Consider the following 27,114-nt stretch of genomic DNA (forward strand, 5'->3'; position numbering starts at 1 on the left):
TCCACCAATCCTTCCCAGTTTTAATCCAGATAAGCAAATGTGGAAGTAGAGGGTGAAGAGGAGAAGGTGGAGAAGGGTAAAGAAGATAAAAAAAAAATCTTAATTTGGGCCTTATTTCCCAAACCCAGGGCAGCCATAGTCCTCCCAGAGCCCCACCTGACCATGCTCCTACCCAGGCACCCTTCTCAGGTTTATCTGGGGATTCAGGGTGAGTTTTTCGCCAGCCCTGGGTAGCAACAGGAAAAGGCAGCTATGAAGAGTTGGTCTTAAGAAGCCGAAGGAGAGTTTCTGGACCAAAAAAAAATGGAGGTGATTCCTGCCTGGATAGGACAGCGAAGGTTTTGCCTTCTTCCCTTCTCTTTGACCCCTTTGACCCAAAAACTAACATCTGTCCGGGCCTCAGAACTGAGAGGGGAAAACTGCAAGGGATTTTTAAATCTTTTCTTGAGGGGACGTAAGCCATAATTTGTGAACATTTATTTTCACCAAAAAAAAATTATTTTAATAAAAGAATTATATGTACTTGGGAAATTGTTTATGGAGTAATAAATTGTTTATTTTGGAGTGAAGAGATTCGTATGATCTGTTGGGGCCCCAGTGACAATATACTCCAAGCAATATCATTGGCCCACAGATCCCCAATATTCTACCCTTTCAAATCAGACCAATATCCCTGCCCTTCTCTCCTTTTTCAGCTCCATCCCACTTTTTGCCCCCTCCTGCTAAACTCATCTTGGCCTCAGTGTGACCATCTCTTTTTAACCATATAGTTCTATCCTCTTAAAAAAAAAAAAAAAAAACTTAAAACTGATTCCTAAAGCTCACTACTAGGTTCTCTGCTCATCTCTGTGCATTTTCCCAAAATGACTTCGTCCAAACTCATGACTTTATTTACCAACAGAAAGAAGATTCTGAACTCTATCTCATATACCAAACTGATTCTGAGACACTTCACATATTGAAGCTCAAGAAACTCAAACTCAACCGATCCAACTGTACTAATCACTTTTACCCAAATTTCACCGCAGATGCCACCACCATCATCCTAGTCACCCAAGGCAGAATTACCGTACTTCTTCCCCTAGCCTAATTTCCAATCAGTCACTAACTCATGTAAATTCTGCATCCTCATTCTTTCTTGTTTTCACTTCCCTCCATTATTACTACCATTGCCCTTGTTCAGACTTTCATCGCCTCTCACTTGGATTACTGCATAAAATGTTCCAACTCATCTCCTGGGTTCTTCTCTTTCTAAAGTATCACTGACACTGCTTCCAGAGTAATCTTTCTGAATGGCAAGTTTCATCATGTCAGGCCAGCTTAGCATGCTTTAGGTGCTTCCCAAGCCTATTGGATCAAGTTAAAATGCAGACACTTTATTACTGGGCCCTCTCTAGTCTTGTCTCCTCCTACTCCATCTGCATTCACTCCAGTCATGCTATTTCTGATCTTTATGTCCTCTCAAATATGCTGTTCTCATATTCTAAAATGCTTCCCCCCACTCCCTTCTTCATCTAGCTAACTCCTGGTCATCCTGAAACACTCAGATTAGGTTGAAACGAGATAAGATGATGGTTGCAAAACATTGTGAATGTATTAAATGCCACAGAATTGTATACTTTAAAATGGTTAATATGATGTAATGTGAATGTCACTTCAGTTAAAAAAAAAACTCATATCAGGCATTGTCTTCTTCTAGGAAACCTCCCTGATCCCCTCAGTGTGATTTATATACCTGTTCTGTTTGTTCATTTGCACCCCTGTTCATACACTTCTATCAATGACACTTGTCACAGGGCATTATACTAATCATTGATTTGTCTATTCCCAGAATATAATAGGTCTTAAATAAATGTCTGTCAAATAAATGAACAAATGAAAGAATACTGAAATCTGTTTCTCTGCCTATACTACTTATTTCCATAAGTAGTAGCATGACCACCTAATAGCTCAAGCCAGAAACCTGGAAGTCTTTTAGACTCCTCTCTTTCACTGCTCTAACAATCTATTCAGTTACCAAGTTCGATACTCTGTCTCAGAAGTGTCTTCAAATCTTTCCCTTCCTATTCATCCCCAGTGCCACTGCTCTCAGCGCTTCTTGCCTAGATTATGCCAACCTCCTCCCCTGTGGTCTCCCTGCCTCCAGTTCTGCTTCTTTCCAATCCATTATCCACACCACAGAGAATAACCTTCCAAAATACAAATCAGGTCATGTCATTTGCCAGTTTAAAATCCTTTAGTGGCTGTGATGGCTTCCCTACCTTGGTATTGCTCACCTTTCCAGCTTTATTGACCACTCTCTGATGCATACATCGGCATTCCTGCCATACCAAATTATTTGTAGTTCCCTGAAGGTTCCATTATCTTCAGAAGCCTTGGATCTTTATATTCTCTCTTCTGAGAGTACCCTTCCCTTCCCTCTTTCCTTTGCCTAGCTGATGTCTATCTTCTCTTCTTCTCAGCTTGTGTCACTTCTTATGGGAGCCTTCACAGGCATTGTCTTCTTCTAGGAAACCTCCCTGATCCCCTCAGTGTGATTTATATACCTGTTCTGTTTGTTCATTTGCACCCCTGTTCATACACTTCTATCAATGACACCTCCCATTCTGAGTTGGGTGCCTCTTCCTTGCAGTAGACCCACCCAGTGCCATCGAGTCGATTCCGACTCATAGCAACCCTACAGAACAGAGTAGAACTGCCCCATAGAGCTTCCAAGGAGCGCCTGGTGGATTCAAACTGCCGACCCTTTGGTTAGCAGCCATAGCACTTAACCACTACGCCACCAGGGTTTCCCCTTGCACTAGATAGAGTACCTTGTAATTATCTCTTGTTTTCAGTTTCCAGGATCTGAATGCATTATCACTCACACACCCATTCTAACTGGTTTACTTCCCTCCCTTCTCTGCTAGGCAATGAGCCATTTCCTTGAAGGCAAGATCTTTGTCTCATTTTTGTATTCCTATCACCCAGCAGAGTGCTGGCACTTCGATTGTTAATGTTTTTCGATGAGCGAGTGAATGAATGCAATCTATTACCTTTTATTTCTCTTAAACTTACTTCTTACCCTATCCTTTCAAAATGAATCTTACCCTTCTGTCTCTAATTTCCGGTTGTACTTTAAGGCTTTTTTATGAAACGTGGTCACCTGAGACATTTGTAAAATACCACTTTGACCAGTAATATTCCCCCAAAGCTCCTGAATAATCACAATCCTCTCTGGGTGGTTTTTATGCATCCTGGGAGGTATGAGTCTCAGCCTCTTAGTGTCTGCTGAGGATCCAAAACTTTAGATAGCTGCCACATTCAGAAGTGAGGTGCAAGATGACCATGCAAAACTAGCAAAAAAGGGGTAGTGAAAAACAAGTTTGCAAGTCTTAACTCCCTTGCCCATCTTGAGAAAGGGGCCAGAAATCCAAATACTATAAAGGGATCTTTGGAGAAAATTGTTAGTGGGCTTTGAGTCCTATTCCAACTCCCAGTTATTTCAAGCTGAGAGAGGGGCTTTAAGGAAACTACTTGGAGAGATTAATATAATTACTGTGTTTGTGGGACACAGAAGATTGATGCCTGACTCATACCTGGAAAATCTAAAAAGTGTAGAACAATTAGTTATCTGTTTTAGCCAGAGCAAGAAGAGGCAGCTGTGGTGAGATGAGCCTGTAATTCTATAGTTTTTCGGGGCATGGGATGCACAGGTGCTCCCCATGGACTGGATAGGGGCCATGTAAGAAAAAGGCATAATGGGAGTTTCTTTATCTTACAAGGAGGCCATCTGAAAGGTTGAGGAGACCTCAGCAGAAGGAAGCGCGAGATATGCTGTCAAATGCCCAAGCTCTTAACCACTGTGCCACCGGGGCTCTGTCAAATGCTTAGGGATTTCTAATTAGATAGGTTGCCTGAGGGTGGGATTACCTGTGAAGGAGAATGAGGTAAATATTCTATATCTTGATTTTGGATGTGGTTATATGGGTATATACATTTGTCAAATCTCATCAAACTGTACACTTAAAATCTGTGCATTTTAAAAAAAAATTTTTATTGTATATAAATTATACCTCAATAAAGTTGATTTTTAAAATGCCTGAAGATTTTCTAAAGGAGTTGTAAGTGACAAACTAGGGGAGCTGGATTCACCTACATTAAAGTAACTAGCTATAGGAGAGATATTGCCAACAATGGGGAGGAAATCTCCAAAGTACCTGCAAAAGGGCTTCTTGAGAAAGATTCAGCTTTAGATACCTGCCAAGCACTAACACTAGTTCATGACAGTATTAGTTAAGTCAGAACTTTTTTCATCTCTTTTCCCTACCCGCTCCCTGCTCAAGCCCTGGAGAAAGCAGAATTAGAAAGCTGGGAAGGAGAAATAAGTGAGCAAAGACAGACTCTACTAAGCCCTATCCTCTTTACCCACTGATCATTGCCACCTTCAATAGTGTCAAGCTGACAGATGGGAAATCACCTGAAAGTCTGAGGTTTGTTTTTTGTTGTTGTTTTGGGGGGTTGTTTGTTTTTTGCCTTTAATTAATTTTAAAAATATTGTATTTTTAGTGAAAATATACACAGCAAAACAGGTTCCCATTCAACAATTTCTATATATAATGTTCAGTGACATTGGTTACATTCTTCACATTATGTCAAAATTTTCATTTTTTCTGTTCTAGTTGTTCCATTCCCATAAACTTAGTCTGTCTCCTAAACTTCTCATCCATGCTTTAGAGTAACTGTTGTCCATTTGGTCTCATAGATGAAGTTGGATGTTTTAATTATAAAAATGAAACTTAAAGAGATGAGTACGAGTTGCTACCTAAAAATGACAAGAAAGTTCACAGAAGTACAGTCTTATGGAGTGGGTTTAAACGAACAGTGCGAGACAAACTAAATTATACCTCACCCCCAAAATTCCACTTTCAAGATTCCAGTTTTACACACACATTTACAATTTGAAAACCCTGGTGGCAGAGTGGTTAAGAGCTACAGCTGATAACCAAAAGGTCAGCAGTTTGAATCCACGAAGCACTCCTTGGAAACCCTATGGGGCAGTTCTACTCTGTTCTATAGGGTCGCTATGAGTCAGGATCGACTCAACGGCAACAAGTTTGTTTTTTGTTTGATTAGATCTAGAAATCAGCACTATTTGAGCTACTTCAGACCTGTCTGCTTCAAAGCACAATTTGGATAGAACTTTCCAGGTCCTTCTGGAAAGTTCATTCACTCCTTTTCATTCCATTTACCCATACATACAAATATTTATTGAGCATCTACCATCTTCTGTGCGCTCTTCTAGATGCACACATTTTTTTTAATAATTTTTATTGTGCTTTAAGTGAAAGTTTACAAATCAAGTCAGTCTCTCACACAAATACCTATGTACACCTTGCTACACACTCCCAGTTACTCTCCCCCAATGAGACAGCCTGCTCTCTCCCTCCACTCTCTCTTTTCATGTCCTCTTCGCCAACTTCTAACCCCCTCCACCCTCTCATCTCCCCTCCAGGAAGGAGATGCCAACAGAGTCTCAAGTGTCCACATGTAGATGCGCACACATTTAATTAATCACTAAATCTTGTAGATTCTATCCCCTAAATCTCTCTTAAACCCATCCCCTTTTATTTAGCCCTTCTGCCACTGCCCTAATCCAAACCCTTCTTGCTTCTCACCATGATTACCAAAGCACCTCCTAACTGGTCTCCTTATTTTCCTCTAATTCAATATCCACACTCTACTAGAGTGAACTTTCTGAAGTGAAGATCTGATCGATTCACTTACCTGCTTTAAATAATAGTGCCCATAGCCTTCAGAATAAAATCTAAACTGCTAAACATTCAAAAACTCACCCGTCTTCCTCCCCTACAGTTCACCCATCCTTAACTACTTGCAGTTTCTCTAATGCATCCTGTTGTTTCATGTCTATTTTTAAATATGCTTTGATTTGCAAGTGTCAAGAAAAACTGTGAAAGACTTTTAAATGGGCAAAAGATATTTTGGGTCTCCCTTCAGTGGAATGTTGAGTACTGTCTTAAGAACCCTTGGGATTATTTGATTCTATTAGAGGTATGAGTCTTTGGTGTCTTTGACTAGGTTATTTTACAACTCTTTAGAGTTAGAAGTTAACGTGTAGAACTGATAATAATGCAAAATGTTCCTATAACAGTGCACACAATTACTGTTTATGGCAATGTAAATGAATTTTACCTATTACCTATAGAAAATATAAATTCCTACAAGTCAAATTCTCATTGGAACTCATTTTAAGTTTTAATATTTTACTGGTTCCTTAATTAGTGAGTTTAATAAAATCTTTGAAACATGTTCATTTTATATTTGTGTGAGATTCATGATTTTATCTTTTTGAAAATTATCCTTGAACACAACAGGAAGTAATCCGCACTTGCTGAAGCCAAAAAGAAGACTATGAATGAGTAAACCCAGGGCAGGAATGAAAAGAAGACTATATGAATGAGTAAACCCAGGGCAGGAATGAAACTGGGCCTCAGTAAAAAGTGAAACCAGCTGCTGGAAGGCCCCAGGAACCCAGGGAGTAGTCTCTTTGTGTCTAGGCTTGGCCTATTTGTGCAACAGGTTGATTCTTCTTTCTCAGCAAACTGGTTTTCTTTGCTACTCAGGCCATGGGGCAGGTAGAAGATGGCCACTCACTTCTGGTTAAGTCCAACCATGAGGAGGACAGATTGCTCTCTCTCTCTCAATTCCAAGTTCTCAGGGAAGGGATTCTGGTTGGCCTAGATTGGGTTAAGTCCCCACCCTGGACCATTTAACTGAGGGATCACACTGTACAAACATGGATCTCTTTGTGGGTCCCCCTGCTGGCCATCCTAGCCCTCTCCACTGTCAGCCCCCAGAATTTTATTTATAAAATTCGTATTTGAATTTCCTGTCTTGGAAATTCAAATACAAATTTTATAATTCAAACCCACCAGCCACTCTGCAGGAAAATGATGTGGCAGTCTGCTTCCCTGAAGCTTTTCAGCTTGGAAACCCTATGGAACAATTCTACTCTGTTCTATTAAAAAAAAAAAAAAAATCTGATGCCGTGGAGTCTATTCAGACTCATAACAACCCTACAGGTCAGAGTAGAACTGCCCCATATAGTTTCTAAGAAGCAGCTGGTGGATTCCAACTGCTGACCTTTTGGTTAGCAACCAAGCTCTTAACAACTGAGCCATCAGGGCTCCACTCTGTTCTGTAGGGTCACTGTAAGTCAGAAATCAATGAGCAGTGGGTTTGGTTTTGGGTTTTTTGGCCATTCCCACCAAGGAGCCTGGTGATGCAGTGGTTAAGTGCTCAGCTGCTAACCAATGGGTAGTTTGAACCCACCAGATGCTCTGTGGGTGAAAGATGTGGCAGTCTGCTTTTGGAAACCCTATGGGGCCGTTCCACTCTGTGCTATAAAGTCACTATGAGTAGCAATCAACTGGACTGAACCCATTTGGCCATTCCTGCTCCCGGCTTAAAGCCCTTCGGTGTCTCTCCACAGCTTACAGAATGAGGCCGAGTTTCTTAGTATGTCATTGGACGAGCTTCATCACCAAACTCCTGACCATCTCTCCTGTGCTCTCCACATTGTGTCCCACAGGACAATAAAAAAATAAAAAATAAAAAAATTTTTTTTTTTTGTTTTATTTTGTCCCTCTGTTCTTTTGCATGTGCTGATTCCCCCCACATCCTTGTCTTCTTTACCTTTCACTTATCCCTCAAAACTCAGTTCACACCACTTCTGTGAAGCCTGAGGATGCATTAGATACACTGTATGACATTTGCTTCCTTGACTGTGACCTGACAAGACGGGAGCGCCTCCTTCACCAAGCACGAAACCTAGAGCTGACTCTCCGTAGTGGGCTTCCAATAACTGTTTGCCGGTTGACCGCCTGCCCCCACCCTCCTTGCGCTTCAGAGGGAGGTACCACCTCTTTGGCTAGAAGAATCAAAAGACAACAGGCAGCTTCGGTATCCTCTCCACACCCTACCGTGAGGAGAGGAGGCGCATGGATTCCAGGCTTTACCAGAGCTGCCTAATCCTGGCTATACAAGGGCACTTTTTAAAAAATACCAAAGCCAACCTCCACCCCAGTGATTCTGATTCAATTGGTCTCAGGTGAGGCAGACCTTAGGGTTTTTTTGTTTGTTTTTGTCTTTTTAATTTCCCCAAGTTGTTCTATTGTGGAGCAACGGTTGAGAATCTCAGCTTTAGGCGAAGCTAGGAGCCCAAATGCACCTGCCTTCAAGGCCAGTAGGGTTCTCTCGGTCCCAGCACACAATGAGCCGCGTGGTCTGTCACCGAGGATCATCCCGCAGGGGCGGAGCACGGCCTGCAGAAGGCTGGGCCCGGGCCGAAGCCTCGCCACTTCCTTCGCGGGAAAGCACTGCGCGTGACTCCGGCTGCACCAACGCTGCCGAAGCGGGGGAAGTGAGCAAACCCCACGAGCCGAACCAACGCGCTGCTCCGGAGGGGCGGCCCGAGGACAACTCAGACTGGACCATCAGCGCCACGGTTGCAGGGAGGACCGGCATTACCAACCAGTCTGAAGAGGAGGGGAGCGCCGGCCTATCCCCGCGGCAGCGCGACCTCTGGAGGACGCGAGACAACACCGCCTCCTCGGTCGCCTGCACGGAAGGACGAGACTGAGGCGAGAAACCAGGTAGGAGCTCCTCTTCCGAGCCTGACGGGGTCCCAGAAACCTATTGGCTCCACGTTCCAAAGGAGCCCTTTGGAGAAGGCCCTCCGCTTGACCACCTAGCGAGCCCTCGGTGCCCCCTCCCCCGCCTATCCCCTCAGGTTCGAGTCGCCAGAGCCATTCCCGCTTGTCCCCTCAGCCCCACCTTCCCGGTCCGCACCCACCCTCTGGACCGACCTCATCCTCGTCCTTCTCCTGACCCTTCAACTCGATCGTTCACTGAACCTTTAAACACCTTTGGGCGCCACCCCAGACCCACCCTCAACCGTCTCCCCAAACTGTCCCCTCGGAGACATCCGCCCTTCTTAACTGATTCGCACCCAGGAGTCATCGTTGTACCCAAATCTCCTGTGACGTCCCTGGGGGAGCGCGGCCAGACCCAGGCCCGCTACTGCAGCGGGGGCCTCCACTCTGCCAGATCCAACCCTGGGTGCTCTGCGCCCTCCGCCCCGACGACCCCTGGTTTCCAAGTTAGCATCTGCCCGCGGGGATTGGATCTTTCCTTGGTATTCCGTTTTATCTTGGAAAAACCTTTAGCCTGGCAGTTTGCCCATACCTTGCCATTGCACGCATCTGCTCCGAAGGGCACCCCTATCTCGTTGCCCAAGGCTGGCTGAGGATCCCCCCCACCCCGGCCGGCCCTGCACACATCGGGAGACTGCCCTGGAGGCAAGGATCATACACTGATCATGTTTGTATTCCCAGTGCCTAGCACAGTTCCTGGCACATGGTAGCACTCAGTAAATATTTGATGGGTGGATGAATGAATAAATGAGCTCAATGCAGACTGCTTTAGTGGAAAGAAGTCTAGTTATACGAAGGAAAAAAAATCTGTGAGATTATTTGTGGTGTTCATATTAGGGGCATAAAATGGAATATATTCAGTCTTTAAATTCATTCATCTAGTTTTATTTACATAGGAGCGTCTATGTATCAGCTGTTTTTTTTGTTTATATTCTTTTTACCAAAAAAAAAAAAAGACTTGGCAGCTAACCAAAAGGTCGGCAGTTCAAATCCAACAGCCTCTCCTTGGAAGCCCTATGGGGCAGTTCTACCCTTTCCTATCAGGTCACTGTGAGTGAGAACTGACTCATCGCACTGGACAGGAAAACACAGGGCTGCAGAAGTTCTTATGGATTAGTGCTTTAGAGGCTTCAGATAGCCGAAAGAGCTTTGCCCAGGTGACCACTCCTTCTCCCTTAGGTAGTAACTGCTCCCTCTGGGGAAGAATTATGTAGGCCACATACAGCCTTTAAAGCTGACTTAGTGTGGCTGGTCACCTGGAGGTTCAGGACAGGTTGGAGGAATGAATGACCTTAGTTATTTTACCCATGGGAACTTTAGCTCCTGGATAACCCACTTCTCTCAGAGACTGGAAGGGTACACATCACAGGCAGCCATAGTGTGATAGAGATCTAAAAAATTCCTAAATGCTACTGTAGTATTATCAAGCCATCACCCACCAGCCATTGCCATCAAGTTGATTCCGACTCATAGTGAGTGACCCTATAGGACAGGGTAGAACTGCCCCATAGGATTTCCAGGCTGTAAATCTTTACGGAAGCAGACTGCCACTTGTTTCTCCAGTGAGTGGAGTGGCTGGTGGGTTTGAACTGTCAACTTTTAGGTCAGCAGCCAAGTACTTAAGCACTGCACCCCCATTTATATCTCTTTAGACTACAGTCAGGCAAGGATTATTTTGTGAACAGTATGAACAGTGTCATTAATAAATAAGAACACAAACCTTTTAAAGATGAATTCTCAAAGAACAGAGAGCCTGGAAGCTGTTTTTGTTGATTCCTAGGAGGATGATCTGAGCAGATTTAATTTGCTTAGAGTAAGACAGGGTTCAGAGATCTTAGTATTAGCACGAGGTCTGGGTGGAAGTGGGTGGTATTACTCAGTAGTGAAATAGTGGTTGGAAAGCTGTAGGAGTATATAAACTAAGAAGTAGTTGCCTGACTATTAGTGGCCTTATTGTAACTGGGGCTCAGAGTGTTCTCAAGTAAAAATAGTGAATGGAGTTTCTTAGGAGCCTCCTTGGAAATTAAGCAGTGATAGAGCTTAGTGGAAGAAGCAAATCCAGCCACTAGCTGTCTTATTCTTTTGCCTGTGCCCCTACTTCTGTTCTTTGGCCATGGGGCACCATTGTTTCTTCGCTGCTTGAGCCAGGTCAAAAGCCAATTTCCTCCCTGTTTGAAGCCCAACCTACCTAACTGGAAGCTGGGTATGTTCTCACTCACCCATTCTAGCTATGATTTCTTCTTCTTTACTTTTATCTTTTTCCCACCCTCTGACCTGCCTTTGTAAAGTAAATTTTGAATCACAGAACCTCATGGTGAGAAGGGGCTCTTTGGCTGGATTAAACATGGGCATGGTGTTTGGAGACCAATACCTTTTTGGGTTGTTTGTAACCAATATATTTTTAATGGGCTTTTCTACTTTTCCTTGTCTAGGCTTTAGTGTGGTTAAGATATTAGTAACCCCAGGACACCCTGGATTATTTGATTTATTTCTCCTCACTTCTACTACTTCAGGGCATTACCGTATAAAATACGGAACACCTGGTTAAATTTGAATTTCAGATAAATAACTGGTTGTCCTGTATTTTTATTTGCAAAATCTGGCAACTCTAGTTCAGGGTGGAGGCTTATGTGTTCTGTTTTTCTCTCTAGGACCTGCCTTTAAATTTAGGAAAATAACTCATCGTTTTCTTCCTGTTACTCATACATACTGACTGAGCGCCTTGTTAAGAGTCACTTGACTAAAGAGATGGCTCACTGCATGTTAGTGGAGGGACAGGGTCTGGAGAGAAGGTCTGATTGATCAGTGTTAAGGTTACCCAGAAAAACACCCACTCAAACAGATTGTAGTTCCTGTCAAATGAATCCATCATGCAAAAATGAGAGCATTATTTCCAGATGTCAGCATTGCTCTGAAAGAGAGAGAGAATTTTAACAAAACAAACAAAAAAAGTATAGCTCATAGCAGAACCTCCCTTGCGCTACATTTACTTTTAACACTCAATCCTTAATAGGTTTGATGATTTTGTATGCAAGTCCTTCATAGGCACTGAGAACAAGACTGTATTTTAGCCTAGTATATTAACAGTGAGTCATCAAGAAAAAGTTGTTACAGCCCACGTATTGCATGTAAGACAAGAATGTGTAATGTATTTTAGAAAGAATTCTATCACAACACAAAGTTTTTAAAATTTAATTTTGATACTTAAAGGAGAAAAACCCTGTTCTCTGGAATTCTTAGTTTAATAAGGAAGTATTTTATCTTCTTCAGGAAGATGAGAGGTGAGTTCTGAAATGTCTGTTGTGTTTTGGTTTTTTGTGTGAGGTCCTGTAGACAAGGACAACAGATTGATAGCGAAGTAGAGAGAAAAACAGGGCCAGCCAACCTCTGGCTAGAATTTAGTTATCATAAAATCCAAACCAAACTCATTGCTGTTGAGTCGATACCACTCATAGCAACCCTATAGGACAGAGTAGAACTGTCCCATGCGGCTTCCAATGCTGTAGTCTTTATGGAAGCAGACTGCCACGTTTTTCTCCCACGAGCAGCTGGTGGGTTGGAACCACCAACCTTTTGGTTAGCAGCCAGCTGTTTAACCACTGCGCCACCAAGGCTCCTTTTAGTTATCTTAGGATCCAAAATCTGTATTTAACTCGTTTAGCTTACATTAAAAAATCTATATTTAACTTGTTTATCTGTTTTTTTACTTTTGTACTTCCTTTCCTTTCATGTATAATTCTTTAAAAAAAAGAAAACCCAGCCTAGTATTTAGTGTACTTAGGAAAAAATGGGAAGTTATTTTTACCTATGCTTAGATAAAGGAAAAAGAGAGAGCAGAGTACCCCTAAAGGCAGCATGGATAGGATTTAGATGACCCTAAGGAAAAAAAATTTTTTTTTAAGGGAAAAAACAAAAACTCAGGAGGAGAAAGTTGAGGCCCTATTGCTAGTCCCATTCATCCTGGAGTTAGTTCTCTTCCAAAATGTTCTTTATTTGTTGTTTGAAGGATGTTATATTCTGTTTATATAAGGATGCAGCACAACTTCATTATTCAGAACAAGTTATTCTCTGAGGATTCCAGATAGCTAGAGTTTTTCTGTAAGGCTAATGATTTCCTTTTAAAAATTCCCCTAAAGAATAATGATTTAAACATTGCTGCCTTTCTTATTTATTACTGTATAACAAAACACCCCAAAACTTAGGGCTTAAAACAATGATTTATTATTTCTCACGATTCAGTAGGTTGCCTGGGCGGGGTTTTTTGCAGTTCCAGAAGAAGTTCTAGAAATGTTTTGAATAATAGAAGCACTATTAGAATGAAAAAGTCTCCTAAAATGACTACTTGAAGACTGTCTCTTATTGGTCATACAAGAGCTGTTCTACTTCTTTAAAAAAATTATTCTGTTCGTAAGTATAGTTGACTTCTTAGGTGTCATGGTATCTATTTTAGTTTATATGCTGAATTATATAATGTACTTTGCATACAACATTGTTAGTTTATTCATCCCTAATGATAGCGGTTGGAGAAGAAGGCCTGGAAGCAGGGCCACATGCCCCTATTATACATTTGTGAGTCCTTGCTGACGACCAGTAGTGGTGAGTCAATTAAAGACTTTTTATTGAATTGTGAGAATCTGTAGCAGAGAACAGAGAATCTCAACTTGTTTTTTTTTAGAGAAGAGCTGTTTGTTTAAATATTTTCTACAGGAACGTAGACACAAGAGATAAAAGCTGAGCTGTTTTTGCCTGAAGGCACAGAGTTGGGGAAAGTAGGGTCTAACCTGTTTATTCCTCTTCCTGCTTTCCTCTCTGTCCCCCCATTAACTGTTACAGGCCCCTGAAGGAGCTCTGTAAAGTACAGTTTGAAAGCTACTGATAAAGATGATTCTCCTACTGAGTCTTGACTCCCCCATAGAAAGAGGTTAAGAGAAATGGTTGGGATTATGGGATCCCGTAATCTTCAATTTACTACCCGCCAAGTAGGCAACCAAGGTTCAAGAAAAATGTAACCAAAATATGTATTGCATGTATGTTGTTGTTGTTGTTAGTTGCTGTTGAATTGGCTCCAACTAATGGCGACCCTAGAAATGCTAGTGGTGTAGTGGTTTAGTGCTACAGCTGCTAACCAAAAGGTCAGCAGTTCATATCCACCAGGCGCTCCTTGGAAGCTCTATAGGGCAGTTCTACTCTGTCCTATAGGGTCACTATGAGTCAGAATCGACTCAATGGCAATGGTTTTTTTTGTTTGTTTGTTTGTTTGTTTGTTTGTTTTGGTGACCCCATGTACAAGAAAACAGTCCTGTACCAACTACATGATCACTAGCGTGCTTGAGTCCATTGTTGCCTTCCGGCCTAGGGGGCTCATCTTCTAGCTGTATATTGAATAATTTTCTGCTGTGATCCATAGGAATCTCATTGGCCAATTTTTGTAAGTAGATCACCAGGCCTTTCTTACTTGCCTGTCTTAGTCTGGAAGCTCTGCTGGAATCTGTCCACCATGGGTAACCCTGCTGGTATTTGAAATACCAGTGGCATAGCTTCTAGCATCATAGCAACACATAAGCCACCAAAGCCACCACAGCATGACAAACTGACAGTCAAGTAGTGGACTTCACACATAAAACCAAAAAACCAAACCTGTTGTCATCGAGTCTATTCCGACTCATAGCGACCGTATAGGACAGAGCAGAACTGCCCCATAGGGTTTCCAAGGAGCAGCTATTGGATTCGAACTGCTGACTTTTTTTGGTTAGCAGCTGTAGCTCTCTGTAGCTCTTAACCACTGTGCCACGAAGCACCACACTTTATACATATAGTATATAGTCCCCAGATTCCTGTGTGAAACTATTAACCTTAATTTAGTGAACTGAGGGGACCAGGAATGAAATATCAATAAATCCCTTTTGCCTTTTTAGTCTTAAGACCTATGCTAGTTTATCAACATTTTTTTTAAGTCCACAGCCAAGAAAATTTTTTCTAGCCATACTTTCTAGTTTATAATATGAAAGCAATCATTTTTAGAATATTTTATAATAAGGTACATGCTTTTAAAAAGTATACATACTTTGGGCTTCCTGAAAATTGGGGGAGCACTGCACCTTTCCCCTTTGAGTACCATTGGCCTCCACCCCATTCCATAGACTACCACAAAAAAACCACTGCCGTATAGACTAGTGCTTTTTAAACTTAACCATGCATAGAAATACCTAGATTACCCCAAGAAATTCTGATTCAATAAGTCCAAGATGGGGCCCAAATATTTACCATTCTAATAAGCTCCCAGTGAGACTGGTACTACTCATCCATGGACCACACTTGGAGTAGCACCACTCTTCTTAGACCCAAACCCAAATACCAGTATCTTAATTGATAGTTTTCAGATTTGATCAAGAAAAAGTTAGTACTGTATATACAAATATCAGGAATCAGAATGGCAGTGACCTTAATACTGGAATCCAACTAGTAAACCGTGTAGCCGTGCTTTCAAATTTCTGAGAGAAATTGATTTGTAGCAGAGGATTTTATATGAGCCAAAGTATCAATTGTGAAAGTTCAAATGAATATAACTTAGATCATGCATTTCAAAAATGTTCGTCCTGTGTATCCTTTCTTAGGAAGCTACTAGAGGATATGCTTCAGCAAAATGAGAGTGAACAAGAATGAGGAAATCATGGAATCTAGAACACAGGGAACCTAACATAGGAGAGAGGCAAATAAATTCCTATGATGATGATAAAGAGACAAGCCCAGCATGATAATGGTATAGGAAGTCCAGAGAGAAGTCAGTTCAGGATGGAGCAGAAGGACAGAAAGCTCCAGAAGGAGGTGTTTTACAGGAAAAAAAAAAAAAAATGGAGCCATGTTTGACCATTTAGAAAAATGTATTGAAATTATTACAGCTCTGTTAGGGAATTTGGAAGCATTAGGGAAAGTATATACAGAAAACTAAACAAAACAAAAGACAGCCATGTATTAAAAGTTATATTATAAATTATATAGTAATAGGGCCTCTATGAGTCGGAATTGTCTCGATGGCAGTGGGTTTTTTTGTTTTGTTTTATAGTAATAAGGGCCCACAAACTACCAAGTCAGAGTGAACACTAGATATTAATTTAATGAGAAATTGTGAGGAAGGTGGGTATAAAAATGCTAAGTTTTTGTCTTCGATACTGGGAAGTCAAAAGATCATGTTTAAAATTAAGAAATAACTAAAGAAGCATATTATTTAGAGACATTGACATAAATGCCAGAGGAAACAGCTAAAAGATTTTAAAGCAGTGGTCTCTGCAGAGCTGCACAGAGATGGAGAGGGTGGAACTAGGGAATACTATTTTTCATCATAAACTCTATAGTACTCTTTGACTTTGTAACTAATTTGATAAATTAAATGTTAATTTAAAAATAAATCCTCTGACCCCACATCACCTTCTGGGTACCGTCCCACTTCTGTGCTCCGTTTAACAGCCATCATTCATTGGTCACCCATCTTATTCCTGCTTACTCAGCTTTCCATTCACCCTTGAACCCTCTCCTATCTCGCTTCAGTTCTTAACACACCCCTGAAATTGTTTATTTCAAGGTCACCACTGAAATTCAGGTAATCATATATGATGGACACTTTCAGCCTCACTGGCTTTCATTCAGTTTTTCTGAGATACCAACCACTTTTCTGCCTCAGGGCTTTTCACACATGTTATTCCCTCTTCTGGGAATGTTGTTCCCCACTCCTCACCTATTTAATTTCCTCTCACCTTTTAAGTCTTAGCTCACACATCATTTTACCAGAGAAGCCTTTCCTGACTCACCCAGTCTTAATCATGTCCTCTTAATCCCCTTATCCAAACCGAAAACCAAACCCATTGCCATCAGGTAGATTCCGACTCGTAGCGACCCTAAAGGGCAGGGTAGAACTGCCCCATAGAGTTTCCAAGGAGCACATGGTGTATTCGAACTGCTGACCTTTTGGTTAGCAGTCGTAGCACTTAACCACTATGCCACCAGGGTCACCCCTTATTACAATTTGTAATTATATTTTTATTTGTGTGCTTGTTTGCTTTCTCCCACTAGATTGTATACTCCATGAGGGCTTACATAATATCTATTTTGTTCATCATATATTCCTAGCAATTCCTGGCCCATAGGAATCTTTGCCCAAAGATTAAATACCCTTTGAAAAAGGTATGTTCTGTTGACAATGAGGACTTTAAGTAGTCACCATGTTCACTGGTTGGGAAATTCTTTCTTGATTCACAGATAACTTGAAAATTCTCTCTAGCCTTCTTCATATGTATTCCCTTGGTATATTTCCTGGGCCGGAGTCACTTATTTTACCACTTACAGGAGAAAAAAGAACAAAGCCATGAAGATAATTTAAAGAATTTGAGGTGGTATACCCACCTTGAAAAGAGAAACACGGTATGTGGCAGTGACTATGTTCTTTGTAAACTGAGCAGTAGCACAGTCTCAAAAGGGGATAGGAGAGATTTAGGTTCAAGAAAAGAGGAGACAATTCCTAATTCACAGTTACAGTTGCCATATACTGAACCCTAGCTCCCACCACCACCCTATAAGAGAGGTGCTATTATCTCTACAGATAAAGAAACTGAGGCTGGTGGGATCAAATAACTTGCCTGGTGCTACAGAATTAGTCCTTAACAGCAGAGTTATATACCAACCTTTTCTTAACTCTCTGTGTTGACCAGAAACAAAGAAAAATGAATTGCCTGAAGCTAGGAAGAGCATATCTGTGTTTTATTTCTTCATTTTAATGGACAGTAATTTGTTAGCTGAAGTGAGTTCCTGTGCTTCAAATAAAAGTGTGTGATGTAAATAGGGAGCCCTGGTGGCACAGTGGTTAAGAGCTCAGCTGTTAACAAAAGGTCAGCAGTCCAGTTCCGCCTGCCACTCCTTGGAAACCCTATGGGGCAGTTCTGCCCTGTCATATAGTGTCACAATGAGTCGGAACTGACTTGCTCCTAACAACAACAACAACAGTGTAAATAGGTACTGAACTACAGCAAAATGATTGGGAATAAAAGTGGAGCTCAACTGAGAGCAGGCTATTAATAGATTCTAGTGATTCTTCAAGGGCCGAAGTTTTCAGTTCAAGTATAGATAATTTTAGTTGCCAGTACATTATAACCCACTGCCATTGAGTCAATTCTAACTCATAGCCACCCTGTAGGATGGTAGAACTGCCCCATAGCATTTCCAAGGCTCTAAATCTTTACAGAAGCATACTGCCATACCTTTCTCCCGTAGAGTGGCTCGTGGGTTCAAACTACCAACCATTCAGTTTGCAGCAGAGCGCATAACCACTGCACCCTAACTAATAAATATGCTAATGATTCTTCAAGGGTCAGATTTTTCAAATACAGATAGTTTTTGTTACCAATACAATCTAAAGTGAACCCTGATTAATAAATATGCTAATTGCCTCCCCAGACAGAGCTGTCTTTCATGATATGTAACACATTCCAAAGGCCTGCTTAATAGTTTGTATAAAACCCACTGTCATCAAGTCAATTCCAACTCACAGCAACCCTATAGGACAAAGTAAAACTGCCCCATAGGGTTTCTGAGGCTGTAAATCTTTACTGAAGCAGACCGCCACTTCTTTCTCCCATGGAGCGACTTGTGGGTTAAACCACTGACCTTTTGGTTAGCAACCACTCAACCACCCATGCCACCAGGACTACTTAATAGTTTGTGTAGTTGTAGTCACTTAATTATTTGTATAATATTTCCAGGTGGACTGTAAGCTCCATGAAGGCAGGGACTACCGTATTTTTCACAGGTAATGCACACACACAACGCACATAGCACACTTAGGAAAATAACGTGCTGGGGGTTGCGCGGTTGGCAAAAACATATAACGTACACGTTATTTGCTTAAAAATATGGTAGATCTATTTTGTTCGCATAGTGCAGTGCCTGGCACATCATAGGTGCTCAGTTAATATGTACTGACTGATTCATCCAGTCCTTGGGCAAGACTGTGGCATCTAAGGCGGGAAAGAAGGACCTTCCAGAGCCCTATTGATATGCCTCTGGGCTGGGCTATTAGATTTCCCAGGTCCTGCCTCCTTTAGGTGGAACCCCAAAAGTTTGATGCCAGATGGACTTTGGTTTTGGCAGAGGGGCTTGTGCTTGTGCTTTGACTATTAAAAAAAAAAAAAAATGCCATCAAGTCAATTCCGACTCATAGCAACTCTATAAGACAGACTAGAACTGCCCCATAGGGTTTCCAAGGAGTGCCTGGTGGAATCAAACTGCAGACCTTAGCTCTTAACCGAGCAGCTGTAGCTCTTAACCACCGCACCACCAGGTTCATGTTATTTCCTGTCCCTAGGTTAACTCAAAGGGGCCTCGAATGGAAATGGGAGCATAAAGCTACTGCTCTCTCTGCTGGAACCTCCCACCTCTACCCAGAGATGACTGTCATCTAGGTTAGCCAAGCAGGAAATTCCAAACCCTTTTCCTGAAACTCCAAGCAGCTTGAGGAGTCTCTCCAGATGGAGCTGGAAAAGCTCCCAGTAAGTAAGGCTGGGTCTTACGTAACTTTATAGACTGCCCGTTTTAGGGAAAAACAAACTGTTCTTCAGCTAGTGCTGAACTTTTTGAGATACATCCTGCATTCTTTCCTAGCTGCTCAGCAGCCCCTTTGGAAACAGCTAACAAGACGGAGTTGAAGACTGATGAGGTTAAGGGGGTGGTGGGGGGGAGATATGAAGAAAGAGGGGAAAAGGGGACGTCTATCATTCTGGTTGGAACATACTGTCCTGTTTCTCATGCTGCAACTCCCTCTTGAGTTCTAGCAATAAATGGAGAGCAGTACCAGGTGTGGCAGGAACACTGGGAAAAGAGTTACAGCTCCTCCTGTATGTTCTAGAAGCGAACCACCTTACTCCCTTTAACCTATTCAGCACCCCATGCCACAACAAGGAGGACAAGAGCTAAGTGAGTGTGTGTAAACATGTCCACAGATATAAAGAGGCAAATTCTGCTCTGAGGAAAGAAATTTTTCCAATTTGGCTTAGTGAAGATTGTTGTCATGAGTTGGAGTCAACTGGTTTTTTAAGTTCAGTTCAGTAAACATTTTAAGCATCCACCATGTACCAGGTTCTGAGCTAGGTTAAGTGACGACAAAGATGAACAAGACACAATCTCTGTCCTTAACATGCAACCAAGAAGGAAAGAGAAAATGTGTATAAGTAGTTATGATACACTTCCTTGCTTTATAGTCCTTTTTGCTTTATGTAATTCATGCATTCTTAACTCACGTATAAAGGTAACCATCAGCCTTAGGTCGACTAATGTGCTGGCACATAATCTAATGTAGGAAGAGCCATTGAACTTGTAATGTTTTAGCTGAAAACCTGAAGGATGGCTAGGAGTTAGCTGGATAAATGGAGGAGCAGTGTTCCAATCAGTACAGAAGTGATGGTATAATTACAGGGCAAGGAGGGAGTGGCAAGAGATGAGGCTAGAGAGATAAATCGTGAAGGGCAGACTATACCCTTAAAGGAATCTGGATTTTATGGAAAGCCTTTGAAAGATTTTTAAGCAAGAGGATGTGAATGGGTTTGCATTTTCAAAAGATGACTCTAGGTGCTTACAGAAAAGGAAGAGAGGGAGACCAGAGGGAAGTTGATGTAGGAATTCAGACAAATGATAGTATAGCTTCATTTGGGTAGTAACAGTGGGAATGGAGAGGAATGGGTAGAGTAAGACTTGGTGATTATTTGGATTTGGTGAGATGTATAACACCAAAAAACCAAACCCATTGCCTTCAAGTCGATTCCAACTTATAGTGACCCTATGGGACAGAATAGAACTGCCCCATAGGGTTTCTAAGAAGCACCTGATGGATTTGAACTGCTGACCTTTTGGTTAGCAGCTGTAGCTCTTAACCACTACGCCACCAGGGTGAGATGTATAGGTAAAAATAAATATGAGTAACAGAAACCCAAAAATAATGACTAAATAAGATGAAAGTTTATTTCTTTCTCAACAACAACAACAAAAAATTCAGAGTCCCTAATGAGTTTTTTGCTCTGCCATCCCTAGGCCATGTTTGTATAGTCCGAGATGGCTACTCTAGCTTTAGTCATTGCATCTATCTTCCTAGCAGCAAGATGGAAGAAGGATGCTTGCTTACTATAAGGAGACTTTCAGAAGCTCTACACCACATCTCTACCATAACCTAGTCAAACGGCCACACCTAGTGACAAAGAAGGTGAAATGTAGAATTTTAGTTGGGGAACCTTGTGTGCAGCTGAATATTAGGGTTCTATTCATTTGAAGGAAACCCTGGTGGCATAGTGGTTAAGTGCTGCGACTGCTAACCAGAAGGTCGGCAGTTCAAATCCACCAGGCATTCCTTGGAAACTCTGTGAGGCAATTCATTTGAAAGAGAAAGGGAGAATATATATTTGATTGGCAACTAATAATCTGGGGCCTGGGAAAATGCAAAACTACAGTTTTATTCAGAGTAAAGCCAAAAAGTTTACAAGATAACATAAATTACAAAAAGGTATACATGTTTAGATTTAAATAATACATTAAATATGTTAAAGATTTAACATATGAAGATCCTGTTTTATTCTTGTTGTAAAGAATAAACAGGTGTTAGCTCAAATAACACCCTACCTTAAGTGTGAATATAGCTGTATTGATTTGATCTGAATCTCTACCACATGAAATTGCCATGCTTGTGATTTTAAGTACACATTCATTCATTAACATTCAGACTATACAGAAAGGCAGACCAATAGATGGCTGACATTTAGAACAAAGTCTAAACAGGCCCCAAATTAAGGCTTTTGCTTGCTGTTCTCTACCAAGGATATTAGCAGTGTATTATAGTGTAAAGAGTGAGTCAGACCAGAGTCACAAGCCCAACTCTCCCACTTTCTAGCTCTGCGATCTTGGATAAAGTTAATTTCTATAACAGCCTCAGTTTCCTGATCTACAAAATAGGGATAATAATAATATCCACTTTGCAAGGTTATTGTGAAGGTTAGAAAATGCATTTATGACAAACATCTAGCACAGTGAGTAGCACTGTTGTTAGGAAACATCAAGCCAGTTTTAACTCATAGCAACCCCATACAACAGAGTAGAACTGCCTCATAATGTTTTCTAGACTGTAATCTTTGTGGGAGCAGATCGTCAGGTCTTTCTTCCATGGAGTTGCTGGGTGGGTTCAAATCATCAACCTTTCGGTTAACAGCCAAGTGTTTAACCATACCCCTTGCTGTCAAGCAACCCTACAGTACAGAATAGAACTACCCTATAGGGCTCCCAAGGAGCCACTGTGCCATCAGGGATCCATGTTTAACAATGGTAGATAATAAATAATAGCTATTATTACAAGTTTTAGTCTTTAGCTGTGGTTGGTAGAGTAGAAGATCAGTGCAAACGAGGGAAAACCTCAATGAGATGGATTGGCACGATAAACAAAGCAGTGGACTCAAACATAGTAACAATTGTGAAGATGGCACAGGATTGGCATACAAAATGAAAGGATATTACCCGTGAGTATGGTGCTCCATTAAAAAACCGTCTATATGAGACCAAAAGACCAATAATTACCCTAAAACAAAGATAGGAAGATAAGGGGGCAGAGAAACTAGAGTACTGGAAACAAAACACCAGAACGGAATTGAAGAGAATGTTGACACTTTATGAAAAATGTAACTAACGTCACTGAACAATTTGTGTAGAAGTTGTCAAATGGGAACCTAATTTTCTGTGTAAAATTTCACCAAAAACGTGATAAAATATTATTTAAGGAGAAGAAAAAAAATGGCACAGGACTGGCCAGATTTCATTCTGTTATCTATAAGTTTGCTATGACTCAGAGCTGACTCAACAGCACCTAGCAACAACAACAAGTTATAAGTTTCCTTCTAGTTCATGGTATGTGAAGAGGTCTAACTCCAATGATCCCTAGCCCTTTGCATATTATTCTCATGTTCCTTCTCTAGCAGTTTGGCCCCGGTTTACAAAGCCTGTAACTATTTGTGATAATGCCTGGACCTAAACCTTTGCTCATTGAGCTCACCCCTGTCCTCACACCTTTCCATCCATATTTACTGTGTCCAAACCCATCTGTCTGTTGATACTATTTCCTTGCTATCCACAACCATACCACATATAGACATTGTAGGGAGGAGAGAGGGAGTTGGGGCCTGAGCCAATTCAAGTGTGAATTTGGAACCTGAGAGCAGGGGGGAAAACGGCCTTGTAGACGCATGGGGTAGTATATTAAGCAGAAATAGAAAGATAAAGATAGTATAGGGCTCAGTCTGCACTCCAGAATGATAATGCAATAAGCTAAATTCCACAGATGCCTTTTGAAGCACTTTATAGGAGGGAAATTAGCCAGTCTGTCAACTCAAAGACAAATAACCTCAGAATTCTCTCTTTACATTCCTCCATGGCTCCTTAGAGGGGAGCTGCCTCTAAAATGTTAGGCAACCCCAACAGAGTCAGAATTTTGGGATATAGACCTTGAATAGAGAGGCCTTTAAGGTCTGGAGTAGGGGTCAGCAAACTATGGCCCATGCCAGAGCTTTTGTACAGCCTACAAACTAAGAATGGTTTTTACATTTTTTAGGAGTTGTTAAAAAATAAAGAACACGTGACAGACCTATGTACCACAAAGTGTAAATATTTACTATCTTTTCCCTTCTTTGAAAGGGACTACAGGAGGTAGGAACATCTGTTTTGAATTCCAGGGTAGACACACTTGCAGAAAAAGAGGTATCAGATCAATAAAGGGTAGATTTCTATTTCTCCTCTCCGAGAGTTCTGGAGACTCGGCAAACTAACCCCAATCTGAGGGATTGCTGGCTAGGAAGAGTAGAGGCTTGTATTGGGTTTAGAATACAGTATTGCCATTGTTCTAATGGGGCAGTGAAATACATCCCTTCATTAACTTTGCTTTCTCAGGCCTTTAGGCTGGGTCCAGTTGGTAAGTCCTGCTGCTGAATGCTGTTTCAGTGGGATACAAGCCTCAGATCAGTGTCCTGGACCCAGGCCTAGGGGAGAATTAGGCTTGCAACTCCTAGATAGAGCAAGCAGGTAAGTGAAAGTGTTTCTTTTTGCTTGCATATTCCTACCTTCTGTATTATATGTTAGTGGAAATTAATACTTTATGTCTAGGTAAGCAGAGTCCTAACTATTTCAACTATCCTTCAAACCAAAGGTAAGGATTATAGGCCTGAAATAAGGGCACTGCACTTCTAGGCACAGACCTGACCCACTTCCCAACGTGACCTCTGTGACCTAGAAGATAGAAAACCCAGAAGGCCAGAGTTTTCTACCTATATGTATGGATGACAACTGTATTTTTTAAATACTTGGCCTAAAGGATTTATAGAATTTACATTTTCTGCTACTTATTATTTTTATTGTTCAAATATTTTTCCTTGCCACAACACCAGAGTGTGGATATATTTAGCCCCTTTTCCAGATGGTAAACCTAGAGCTATTAGAGGACAGGTACCTTGCCCCAGATGACCCAGCAAGTCTGAGGAAAAGCCAATAATGAAAGCAGTGTTCCTATCCTTGGGCACCCTGCCACTATCTTAGGCATGAGTAGCTTCCAAATGGAGCTGAGGTCAAACCCCATATCTCCAGTGATCAAATCTGGTTGTTTCTGAGGCTGCATTGTTGCTCTGATGACCAGGTGGATAAACCTGGAATAACAAAGAAAAAATATATATACTGAATGAGTGATCTGCTGACCTGCCTTCTTGCCAGCACTCTGACTCCTTAAGATATTGTTATGTTGTATTACTGAAGATGGTTATGAGTCAGCCACAGGCAGGAAGATGCTGGAGTCACTGTTACTATGTGCCTGGTTGTTTTCTTTGCATTTCAACATTCCTACCTGGTGTATGGTACATTTTTGTCATTCCACAGCAGTCTGCTTTGCATGTGGCCCCTCAGTAAGTCAGCCTACATCTATATACATCAGCTTTCCAGCTGTCAGTCTCCTCACACTCCTGTCTGCCTGATGGGGAAGAAGAAATCTGTGTCAAGAGCTGCCTTCCAGGGGCATGAGTGAGATATCCAAAGAGTTCCAGATAACTGTGGTCAAAGTATAAGGCCCTGGGACCCCAGTCTCCAGACCTTGGGGGATAAAGAGGCTTTCTGGGAAGATTTATCTGGGCACTGGCTCCTGGCCAAATGCAGGCTTGTTTCTTGGTGTTCCTGTCCCTATCATGCCATGTCTAGAAACATATTTTCAAGAAATTTGAAATACCTGCTAAAAACTATGCAGATCAATTGAGAACCAGTGTAGCCCATCCTTTGTCTCAAATATAAAACTCTCCAGACAAGCTTTTTCTTTTTCTTTACAACATCAACATTCACTGCACTAATCTGGGAGTTTCAGCTGACAAGGGTGAGCTTCGGTTAGTTGAGCAGCAGTCTTCCCTTGATTGTTCCAATCATTTTAATACAACCAGTTTTTGTGTATGTGTGCCCTGCCCAAAACAACATGTTAGGTCTCTTGTCCAGGATCTGCCTGACTCAGGAGAATCCTATAAGCAACAGCTCTCAGTCTGAGGTCTACCTGGTCTCAGAGATTTAGGGCTTGATCCTAGGCCTCTATCCTGCTTCAGGCAACTGGACATATGATAGCTCAGTTATACCCCTTCCCCTTCTCTGTCCCGGTTAATGCCGAACTATTTTCAACAGGGCTTGCTTCCTCCAGAATCCAGCTTAGCAACCTGAAGGAGCTTGGGCCACTCTCGTAGCAGGAAACTGCCCTAGATTTGGGCAGTAACCAGTAGAACTTGATACTGACGCCAGAGTGTAAAAATAAACACCTCCTACAGTGCTGTCTTAATCCATAGGCATCAGAGTTGCTATTATTAACCCATAGGCCTCATAGGCAGCTGTGATGGGCAGACAGCAGCCTGGACAGACCTGGGATCAGACTGCTTCTTCCCTACATCTACTGGGATCTGATCTGGGGCCCAGGAGAAGCACCATCAGCCTGGGAGCATGCCCTGCAACAGGTAATACTAGAGATGGATCAGTATCTTTGGTTTGGGAGAGCCGTGAGCCTGCCAGTCCAGAGTGTAATGGGCTCAGGATGACAGATTCAATCCGAATACAGGAGAGGGAAAAAAGGAAAATGCCTTTCTTTCCATTTCTTTTGGCTCTTGTAAAGGTTTTTGTCAGTTCCCTGGACCTAGAGCCTTTTGGTTTTCTGGGTAGGAGACAGGAAAGGACCCCATTGGTCATGTGCCAAAGATAATAATAATAGTAACCACGACTGAACACTTACCATGTGTCAGGCACTTTACGTACAATATCTTACTTAATTTCACCCCCAGTCTTTGAGGGAAAATATTATCATTACAATCTTGCAAATAAGAAAACTAAGATTCAGTGAGACTCAATAACTTTCCAGAGTTCTACAGCTGGCAAGTAGTGTGTCATATTTGATCCCAGACCTGTCTTAACACCAAAATTCATCCTGAGAATCATTACAGAACCTAGACTCCTGAATGCTTAGGACCCAGGACAGACTCCAGCCACCTGCTTTTTAAAATTTTTATTTACATAAACATCAATTTACTCCCACTTTAGTCTTATAACTAAATACAGTTACTGGTATACAGAAATGGTCTTTGCTGCCACCTGCTACTAAGGCGGTCCCTGTGCTCTTACTAAACATGGTGTGCCGCGCTCAGGAGACTGTCATCTGACCGAGGAGTCTCAGGAACTATGACCCCTGTGATGGGGGTCCCCTTGGGCCCCTTGGGCAACAAGTCTTTGATGGGCTTCTGGCAGTCATACTTAGAGAGGAGTGGGCTTGAATGAAAATATTTCCTTAAAGAGCAGCCAGCTCCTCTCCTCTCTTTCTCCCACCTCCCCCACCCTGGCCCCACAACTGGTTTGTGTAATTCAATCTAGATTCTTTTCATAGCCTACTTGACTGTACATATGTAGCCTTTTATTTACAGCTTTTAACAAACTGATTGGATAACGGTTTATCAATCTGCACTCTTCAGTCCATTGCCTAGTGGGGGTAGGGGACAGAGAATATTTTGGTCTTGCTTCCTGGAGCCTAGGAGCCAAAAGGAACAAAGGGAAAGCAAGGACTGACCACACTGAACAGTCAAGGAGAAAAGCACAGGGGCTTTTTTGTTCCAGCTGACTTGCTCCTGCAAGGACAAGCTTGAGAGTTGTCCTCCAAGGAGAGCCATGCTGCTGCTTTCAGCATCTACCCCTGATACATTGTCTCTGGTCTTGGTTTCCTGCTGTCTTGCTGCTCACCTGCACCTAGCTTTGGGAGGCTCTATCCCTCCATCTCTTTATCCCATGGGCCTCGTCCACTCTTATATTCTCCATCCCCTCATCTGAAGAATTCAGT

The 27,114-nt window shown here is 41.9% G+C and overlaps 1 protein-coding gene across 9 annotated transcripts in view; it reads left to right on the top strand.

The window, feature by feature from the left end:
* The first annotated feature begins 7,996 nt into the window (after nt 1-7,996).
* RUSC2 (RUN and SH3 domain containing 2) overlaps nt 7,997-27,114 on the top strand; it is a 71,506-nt gene continuing 52,388 nt past the window's right edge. For 2 of the 9 annotated variants that reach the window (XM_049896509.1, XM_049896510.1), the window contains exon 1: nt 19,450-25,750. The gene's annotated coding sequence lies outside the window, so the exon portion shown is untranslated. The other 7 variants (XM_049896507.1, XM_049896506.1, XM_049896501.1 and 4 more) reach the window with 6 other exon arrangements.

The sequence above is a fragment of the Elephas maximus genome, chromosome 9 (genome assembly GCF_024166365.1).
Source record: "Elephas maximus indicus isolate mEleMax1 chromosome 9, mEleMax1 primary haplotype, whole genome shotgun sequence".
NCBI lineage: Eukaryota > Metazoa > Chordata > Mammalia > Proboscidea > Elephantidae > Elephas > Elephas maximus.